The sequence below is a fragment of the Pipra filicauda genome, unplaced genomic scaffold, assembly GCF_003945595.2.
Source record: "Pipra filicauda isolate LSUMZ 115617 unplaced genomic scaffold, ASM394559v2 scaffold408_size862398_pilon, whole genome shotgun sequence".
Taxonomy (NCBI): domain Eukaryota; kingdom Metazoa; phylum Chordata; class Aves; order Passeriformes; family Pipridae; genus Pipra; species Pipra filicauda.
The window spans coordinates 447,187-457,622 of NW_024104541.1; positions in this window are offsets into that span (position 1 = coordinate 447,187).

The window sequence follows — 10,436 nt, forward strand, 5'->3', positions numbered from 1 at the left end:
GCTTTTCTCTTGTAATTAATGATTGCATGAAATAGATACAGAAACTATGAATTTAGAACTTTACACCAAATTTGCATTGCCTCAGTATTGTGTCCACATCCTCAGAGTTTATGTTTAAATGTAACTGAATTTTTTTAATTAAAAATGAGATTAAGTATATAGAATTAAAATTGTTTTGAGCTAATGTTGTAGAAGAACCAAGCCAATTACAGTAACCACTCTGTATTGGGATTACACGGCAAGGTTTTGATAGAGAGGTGGTGACAGAGATGGTTTCTCTGAGAAGCTTTTACAGTCTTCCCTCATGTCCAACAAAGCCAATGCCAGCTGGCTCCAAGACACACCTGCCACTGGCCAAGGCTGAGCCCATCAGCGATGGTGGCAGAGGCTCTGGGAGAGCAGCTGTAAGAAGGATGGGGGAGGAGCCAGGGGGAAGTTGCTGTGCAACAGCAGAAGCAACCAGAGGGAGGAGTGAGAATATGTGAGAGAAACAGCCTTGCAGACACCAAGGTCTGTGAGGAAGGAGAGGGAGGAGGGGTAACAGGGCACATATTCCCCTGTAGCCTATGGTGAAGACCATGATGAGGCAGACTTTCCCCCTGTAACCTATGGAGGACCACAGCGTAGCTAATATCCATCTGCAGTATGTGGAGGACCCCACACTGAAGCAGGTGTATTCCTGAAGGAGGCTGTCATCCAGTGGGAAGCCTGCATTGGATCAGGGTCCTGATAGGACCTAGGGTCCCATGGAGAAAGGAGTCCCTACTGAAAAAAATTCGGGCAGGACTTGTGACCCTGTAGGGTATCCAGTCTTTTCCTGAAGGGTTGCACCCCAGAGAAGGGACCCATGCCTAAACAGTTTGTGAAGAACTGCAGCCTGTGTGAAGAACTCATGTTGGGGAAGTTCACGGAGGACTGTCTCCCATGGGAGGGACCCGATACTGAAGCACAGGAAGACTGTGAGAATTCGTTCCCTGAGGAGGAAGGAATGACAGAAAGAACATGTGATGAACTGACTACAGCCCCACTCCCTATATCCCTGTACCACTGGGTGATGGAGGTAGAGAAAATAGGGAGTGAAATTAAGCCTGGGAAGAAGGGAGGGGTGGGGGAAGGTGTTTTTAGGATTTGGGCCTTATTTCTAATTACCTTACTCTGTTATGACTGATAATAAACTAAACTAATTTCCCCAAGTTAAGTCCATTTTACCAATAACTGGGCAAAGTAACTGGTGAGTGATCTCTCTCCCTTTCCTTATCAACCAACGAGCCTTTCATTATATTTTCTCTCCCCTGTCCAGCTGAGGAGGGGAATGATAGATCGTCTTTGGCGGACACCTGGCATCCAGCCAGAGTCAACCAAGCACTTACTCAGATGGGTATTAAGAGCAAATAGAAAGCCTGTGTGGAATAGAATCCAACATCGACCAGAAAATAAAATTGCAGCCCTAGATATCAGGAAGTATAGGAAGAAAATGAGTATTTTTAAAAGTCAGGATGGCTCAGTTCTGAAGAGGAAATTATTAGAAATAATAAAAGTTCTTTGCTATATAAATAAAAAGAGAACAAGCACACAAGAAAACTGAGGCCAGAATATAGTAGAGATAAAAAATAATCTGTGTAGTATCTAAAACTTAAAAGAATATCTAGCTCACTTTTCAGTAAGACTGAAGATATGGTATATGGAGAAAAAAGTTAATTCAGGGAATGAATATATAAAAAAATAGATAATTACATCTTAGGTAGAAGCAAAGTTTCAAGACCTCAAAGTCAAGGGGATGATATGATATTTATCACAGGAAAACTGGAAAAAACTGGTATATGAAATTATAGACCCAGAAACAAGGTATTTTAACAAACCTATCTTTATCAAAACATAATAGAAAATGAAATATCAATATTTACATTATGGACATGTGATTGAGGAAACTGAAGGATCATTAACCTGATATGAATTTTGTTTAAGATTTAGAACAATTTTCAAAGTATATGATAGAGACAGGAAAGGAAATGGAAAATAGAGCATGTTGCAACATCAATTTAGCAAAGTACTTGGTGTTAGACTCCCATTTTTACTTTCTGGTCATAAATATTTTCGTAACAAAGCAAACATGGAAGACTTGGTTTATCACAGAAAAAAATCATTAATAACAATAATCTTAATAAGCATAATTACCATTCTCTTCTTCCCAAACTGAGGAAGACTGTGAAATGTACCAGTGGATAAAACCATGTGGAACCAGAACAAACAGCTTCCTAGATTTAGGAAGACAGTGGTAACACATATGAGAAAGAAGATTAAAACAAAATTAATCACAAAACAGAGACTAGAAGGAAAGAGCTGGCTAACTTTGAGTATTGTATGGTCCATCTGCTTCTTAAAATCTATTCACTTGTTATGTAAGGTCTGCAACGTAAAGGGAATTGAACACCCCATCCTATCAAAAGTTTATTTCAGACTCTTAACTTCTATGCTCTTATCACCTTTCTTTTTGCTAAAAATTTTCTCTATCGCCCTGCCAAGGACACAGTTTTCAGCCTTTCACCCACCTGTCACATCACCAGTTGTCAAATATCCACTCCAGCAGTGAAAAAAAAGTTAATTTAAGTTAAATGTAGTAAAATGTTCTTAGATTGTATTTAGATTCTATTTAGATTGTTACTTTGCCTAAGAAGTTTGAGGAAATATTTGCATATCTAAGACCTTGTCCGTTTTAACTATATCTGTTGTTTTAATTAAAATTGTTGTGAGTTCAAAAGGAAATTGAGGAGATATTAAGAATATTTCTTTGCCAATGGAGAACAGGTGAATATTTGCTTTAGTCCTGTGTTGCCTTTGTCAAGATTCCTCTGATTGCAGGGGAAAAAAAATGCAACTTTCATCATATGAAATAGAATGCACATAGTCTAATTTACATGTCTGAAACTTAGACATTCAAAATTGAGGTAATCTGTCTGTGTTCCACGATATTCAAAGAAGATATAAAGGATGTTTAGATGACTTCATCTTATTCTAAGACAGGTGTATAGGGTAGGTCTGTTGAAAAAATAATATTAAGATGAGGTGAAAAAACCTAGGAAACTGCATATAACCATAAAGAGCAATCCGTAGCTTAGCACAGTTAAGCTGTAGTTGGATGTTTGAATGCTGTATTACATCAAGGGCTGAGGTGCTATATTTCAATTGTCTGTCTAGATGAAAGTCTAGATGAAAGCAAAAACTAAAGTTGGTTAATCTAAAACATAGAAAACTAGATAAAATCACACATAGACTTCAAACAAGAAAAAGTTTCTCAAAGGCAAAGGAAATAGTTCTTCCTTTGAACCTACAAAAAATAAGACTTGGTATTGAACCTACACTGAAAAAAACCCAGAAATTTCAGGCTTAAACTGTGAAACGTTTTCTAGTGGTTTGAGTACTGATGTTCTAGAACTGGTAGGCTAGAGATGGTTTTGGAATTTTTAAGAAGAGAAAGGGAAAATATCTAACAATAGCTGCTCTTTGTTCAAGGGAGCAGATGGATTAGGTGCTTTCTTGCGATCCTTTACAGACTATGTAACTGGAAGAGAAAGTATTATGGTGAGATGACTGGGCCCCAAAGTATGATGAATTCATATGAAAGGCAAATTTTGTGCTGTATTTTTTCAGAGAAATAGGTAAAAAAATTGCTTACTAAGTGCCACTGGTTGGACTTCACCGAAACTCTATGGACAGGTCAGTCACTGGTGTTCCGGAATGATTATATGAGATGGGAACAAGACAATAAAGCCCTACTGAGATCCTGGGACAATAAGGGATAGTAAAGTTACATCTACCTAGAAGGACACAAATGATAGGTTTATATTTACTGCAAAATGATAAGAAGTGACCTAGCTCTACTCTGAAGCTATTTAGCCCAATTTTGTGACTCTGTGCAATACTAAGACATTCTTCAACTTACTTACACTTATCTCTCTAGACATACTCTAAATGATTTATTTAGTTTAGGGAAAAGAAAATTAAGTAGGAAAATTATTTTCTGTGTAAATACATCAACAGTAAAAATAGCAAAAGAAGACCAGAACAATTTAGACACTGGCTTTATTATAAATGTTGCAAAGTATCAGGAAGAATAATTTGATTGGAAGTGCAAATTATTTATGTGTGCAGAATACCTTTCATTAAAGTAGTACAGGTGAAACTGTTCTTCCTTCAATACTCCTACTATTAGAACAGACAACAGTTTTCACTATTAGTATTTCAGCAGACATTTCATTCTCTTCAGTAATTTTCTCTTCTAAACAGGTTGCCTTTCTGATGGCTCACATTACCTGCATAATGAAATATCCTGTGGTCGATAACATCTCTGTCAGAAGAAGTCATAGGATTAAGAAATATATAAATCATTCGTATGTTGGATAACTTTCTATATGTAATAAATTCTACCTCCTTCAAGCTACTTCATATTGGTTTTTATTGTTATCTTGTAGAAGATTCAGAAGTAGACATAGATCCCAAGTGCATGAAGTACTGGGCGAATAAGGGAAATAATTTGCCTGTGATTTGCAAAAAGGAAAAAAGACATGATTAAAAAAAAAACAACCCAGTGTTTTAGAAATGCTTGCAGTCAGAACAATGTTCTATTTTCAGCATCTGGAAAAAACTCTGTACAAGTTGCAGAAGTCTTTCTTTCCATCCCAGCAATCCAGCTGGACCACTACTCCTTTTGGTGTTCGCTTTGGATACTCTCATTAAGCTCTTACTATGCAATATTCACTGCATGAACAGTTTGGTGAGGTAAATAATTAATTTATAGTTTTTACACTCCAAATGCTACTTTTGCTTTCATAGAAACTATTTTTCCAATTGGCTAAGCCTCCTTTGAAAATGGGACTTAAACTTCTTACAGGTAAATCTTATTATTAGAGTGCATTTGCTGCATATAATTAAATATTTCCCTAAAATATTCTATCATATTTACACTAGCTAACAGCTACTATAGGTTTCAGAATATATTGCAAAGCAGAAAATACTAAAAATTGTTAAGCCAATTTGAAATACCAAATTGAAATGTGCAAATACACAACTTCTTAGTAAAAAATGTCATGTTCATGAATCTCAGGCTGCCCAAAGCAAAAATCTCTCAGAATTTCACTTAATAGAATAAACACTACATTCTTGTCGTAGCCTGTACATATTCATAGAATCATAGTAATGTTTAGGTTGGAAAAGATCTTTAAGATCATCAAGTCCAATTGTTAACCTAATGCTACCAATTCCACCACTGAACTATGCCACTAAATACCCTATCTACGCATCTTTTAAATGCCTCCCAGGACAGTGACTTAGTCTTTTCCCTGGATTTTCTTGACAACCCTTTCAGTGAAGATAGCATCTTAAAAATAAGTAAAGACTCTTAAAAATAACACTGAATCATAAAAATAACTTTTTCATTTATTTGGAGGTTCATAATTCAAGTATATCACATAGATGGTTTGGGAAATTACTCCAAGATTCCTTGTATCACCACTAGCATGTAACATTTCTTAAAAAAATTTAAGTGGGAATTAAGTACTATATGTCAATAAAGATTGATACAAACTTTAAAAGAAAAATTCTGTCACATTACACCAAGCATACATGTATGACTCTAACTGAAAATTATATAGAAATGCATCAGTAAATAATATTTTAAAGCAAAACATTTTCAGTGGGGAGTATTTAAGTACCCTTATTTCTTAGTGGTAGACCAATTCAATGTATGTGACTGTTGCAAAGAGCTGTCTTATTTCTTTCGGTGTATTAACAGTCCTTTCAGACTTGTTTGAGAAATAACATGTCCTTGCCACGCTTGGAAAGACCCAGAAACACTCAGGAGCTTATGAGAAACGTGATGCAAAATTTTATCTTGAGTACAAAATTAAGGGATAATTCTTATATATATATATATATGTATATATATAATGAAATGAAACAAAATTTTGGAGGAATAGATAATGGGGGAAGAAAAAATATTTCCAGTGAAGAAAGGGTTCTTCAAATAAATTTGAAACAAATTTGGCTATGTAGGAATACATAAGGAAAAGGAACCACAGGAGGGCATTTGTAATCAGGAAGTAATTTTAGTTTTAATGAGGGGAAGCAGTAGACAAGACAGGTCTTTAAGTCACCACCTGGAGGACTTTGAAGGAAGAGGAAAGCTCAGAAAACAAAAAATAACAGATTAATTTTATAATGGATTTTTTTTTTTTTTTTTTGAGAAAACAGTGAGGCTGCATAATAATCTGAGGGGAAATAAAACATGAGGCATTTTCTGTGAAATCCAGGAAATTACCCATATAGGAGATGGTATGATTGAAGACTGATCAGAAAAGGCTTACCAAAGTCAAGAACTGTAAGGGGGATAGAGGACTAATGATCATGATGTCTATTGTTAATCTAATTAACCTTTTTTACATTAAAATATTCTTATTAGAAGTAGTAGTTTTACGCAAATACTTCTGTCATGAAGAGAGATTTACCATGTGAGAAAAGGAAGGTGAATGGCATAAAAAATTCTTGTACAGGAGTCCTCAAAGAGCAGAAATAGTGAAACTGTGCAAGCAACAGTGACTGCAGACAAAATGATCTTAAAATGTTCAGAAAAACAAATAAAAAAAAAAAGACAAAATAAAAGGTTATAGGCTGTCTTAAAGCACAGAAGCTTTATGCCTGTAATTTATTTGCATTTATTTTTCATTTTTGTAGCTGACTTCCCAGGAATTTTAGCATAAATCTTCTTTTTTTTTGTATACAAAACATCGGTACATATTGAGAGCATTCCTTGCTCAATCAAGGTCCTTACTCTTTCTTCTGGAATGAATTTCATTCCAAAACATTAACTGGTCTTTGAATGAATTCTTTGTTTGCTACTATACCATGCCTAATTTCTTAAGCTTTTTCCTGCCATACATTTTGGAATTAAAATGACATCACAAATTATGCCCTGTGGAGTATCTTACTTGACACATTTATGAATAAATTAATATTTCAATTTACCTGATTTTATTGTTTTAAAAATTTATTTCAAACATTTTGCATTTCTAAAGAGATTTTTTTTTTCACATCCATGACCTTAAGGCACCCTGCCTGCTTTTTCCTACCAGTAATTTCATTGAAATTAATAGGCATGTAGGGGGTGAAAAGACTTTCAGCAGAGTTGCCACTTGAATAGGTTCTTAAATCTAGAAATAAAAATATGCATGTGCATACTCTGTTATTTTTAGATATCCTGGTTTCTGTTTGTAGCAATCAGTTTGTAACTTTAAATCCTACCCTCACAGAACTGTTCAGTAATTTCTTCAGATAGATGTATACTAGTCAATATTTTGTAAGAACATTTATTAAAGAGACAAATATTTTTGAAATTAATTTTATGTGTTGTTAATATTAATAAATTCTTAGGTTCTTATTATTCTGTATTGATATCTGTGAAAATATTTCAAAGGTATTGACAGTTTTCAAAGATGCTCTGTAGTAATGGTTAATTTCTTTACAGACATATTTACATACTATTTTCTAAATTGTTGCACAGCTAACAATAACTCTTCTTTAAAATTCTCATTCAAGCTGGAATAGCTGTGTTATATCTTTCTGGATGTATCATCCTTTCCTCACCACTAGCAATAATGAACAAGAAAGTCAAATAAACACGTACTTTTGGCAGTAGACAAATAAAAAGTAAACAATCAATATTGTTTCTAAATACAAAAACTTATGAAAAGAATTTTAATGGGAGAAGTGACTCACAACTATAAATACAGCAATCCACTTTCTAGAACTAATTTTTGGCAGTCCTTTCTGCTCTTTGCTCCCTGAGCTGGGTTGTAAACTTCTATTACTGTTACAAAAATGTCGTTAAGTAACTATGAGATTATATTATTTGAAAAAGAAAGTTCTGGTTTTATCCACTCTAAGTATAAAATCATTATTAATATAAATTAACATCACACATATACTTTGACAGTATGGTTTTTAAAAATGTCAACTTACTACAGAGAACCTGACCTGATCAATAAGGTTCACATTGGAAAGTGGTGGTCAATTTTCTTTTTTAAGATACTAATGGTTGACCAGAAAATAGTTCTTAATCTTGGAATCTAAGGGAAATACAATTGCAAAGCAACTTGAATTGAATATATGACCAATTACCTCGTGACCTGATGGCATTTTGATCTTGAATGCATAGTAGTTCAGAAGTGAGATGATAGTTCTGTCAGATGCATTATAATTTCTAGTGATAATTAGTGTGTAAATATAATCATCTTAATGATAATTTATGTAAGTGACCGATAATGAGTTAGAGGCTTAAATATATAATTTATTTCCTCCAGTAATTTCTTCAACCAAACAAATCTAAATGAAAATCTAAAGTACTTTATATAGGTCAAAATATTTCAGCAAACTTTTGGAAATTGTTTTCTGTCCCTCTAGAGGATAGAAAGGTAGGGAAAGGTAAAGAGCAGAATAGATACCTATGGAATTCATCCAAAGAAAAAACATTATCCCTAAAAGACAATTGAATGTCAATAGTACTGGAAACATTCTGAGAAATTGTACTGTTTTCCCTGGATCATCAATGTCATTGTCAGTCTCACAAATCCCGTTTTTACACAGCACTTGCATCAAGGCCTCTTATCAGGGGTTACTCATGGAGGCTTATGTGGTTTGCTTCTGTGTAGAGACTCCTTTTGATATTCCTTAGAGATCATGTTCATTTACAGTTTCTGTTATGGTTAATTCTCAGAGATATAATAATCAATTTTTTTGTGGAATACTTTTTACACCAGCTTTTCTCAACTATTTTGCCACCTTCTGCACTGAAAACAGAACTGCTTTAATTTTAAAATTATTTCTTCTGTAGGTACACAGATAAAGAAGGAAATAGGGGCCCTGAACTTGGACTTATTCAGTTGTAATACATCAAAAGGTGTCAGAGAGAAGCCAACCAAATGTACATCAACATGCAAAAATGATGAACCTAAGCCATAGTTTATAGCATACCACCTATTCAGTCCAGATTAAACACTATATATTATTTAGTGTAGTTGTAAAGAATGGTGAGCCAGCAAGTTCATTGGGATTTATAGAGGATTAGCCCATCTGAAAAAAAAATAGCTTCAATTTTGATGATATTTTAGAACTTAAGTATTAAAATACGAATATTTTGATTAAATGACCTTTTTTTCTTGAGCATCTGGCATTTCCAAGGTGGGTACACTACTTTTTGTAGGACTTAATCTCCTGTGAACGAGAGTTTTCTCAGTCTTTCCTCACATCTCCTCCCCAAGTATTTATGCCTGTGGATATAAGATACTGTTTTTCCTAGTATCTGAGAGGTGTAAACTACTGCTTACTCAAAGTAGAACCCTTTCTTGGGAAAGAAAGGTGACAAATGTGAGAAAATTTCACAATTTTTTTTCCTCAACGTATGTTTCTCCGTAGAAAGAGAAGCATACAAGAGACTTGATCTCCTCCTTTTTGAGCTATTCAAGGGTCCAACAGCCATGGGAAGTAGGGGCCCCTTCAAAAAGACAAATTAGAAAAATTTATTATTGCCAGCTTGGATGCCTGACTGACCCCAGACTGTCTATTGTCACTTTTTTCGGGGATGGTTAGGTCCTCCTGCTCTGGGATCAGCTTGTCCCTCATTTTTGGGATTGTTTGGCTACTTCAAAAATTAATTCACTTCATTTTTGTGTTTTTTATATAGTCATACAATTAATCTATATTAAATATGTATGATGTTATATTGTTGATAAATTTGCTTCACTAATGATAAGTTGTAGTAATTTTTAATAACCTCCAGCTATTTTATTGTTGCTGCTATTGGTTGTACAACAATACCAATTGATGCTATTACTGATTGATACTACATTATTGTTTGTTGATAGCAATTGGTAATAGCTTGATCTATGGTCATTCATACTCATTTATTAATCATAGTTATATTTGCTACTGGTGATTTTTGTGACAGTGTGGTAACCTGTAATTAACTAGTGAAATTTAGGGGATTAAGCCTATGTGTCCTTGTGTATTATGTCATTCTATGAACTCACAGTCACAAAATCTCTATACATTCAAAGGCTAGATAACTCTTTAGGTTATTATATATAGTCAGATCTCTTATGAATTCTTTAAAAGAGTTATCAAATATTGCAGAAATACACAACAAATATCCAGACTTATTTATATAGCATTGGATTAATTCCCTTCTCTTCAGTTTTCACTGAGGTGCGAAACACGGCAAACCTTGCTGAAGGATGCCTTGCTTTGTGATGTGACAGCATAAAACTGTTAAATACAGTACTCAATTTTTTTCTGCATAATTTACTCTTTATAAATTGACAACTTTCAGGAGCAGTCTATATCTCTTCCCTGGCGAATCTTTCAGTCTAATATATTTTGAATAGCCTTAT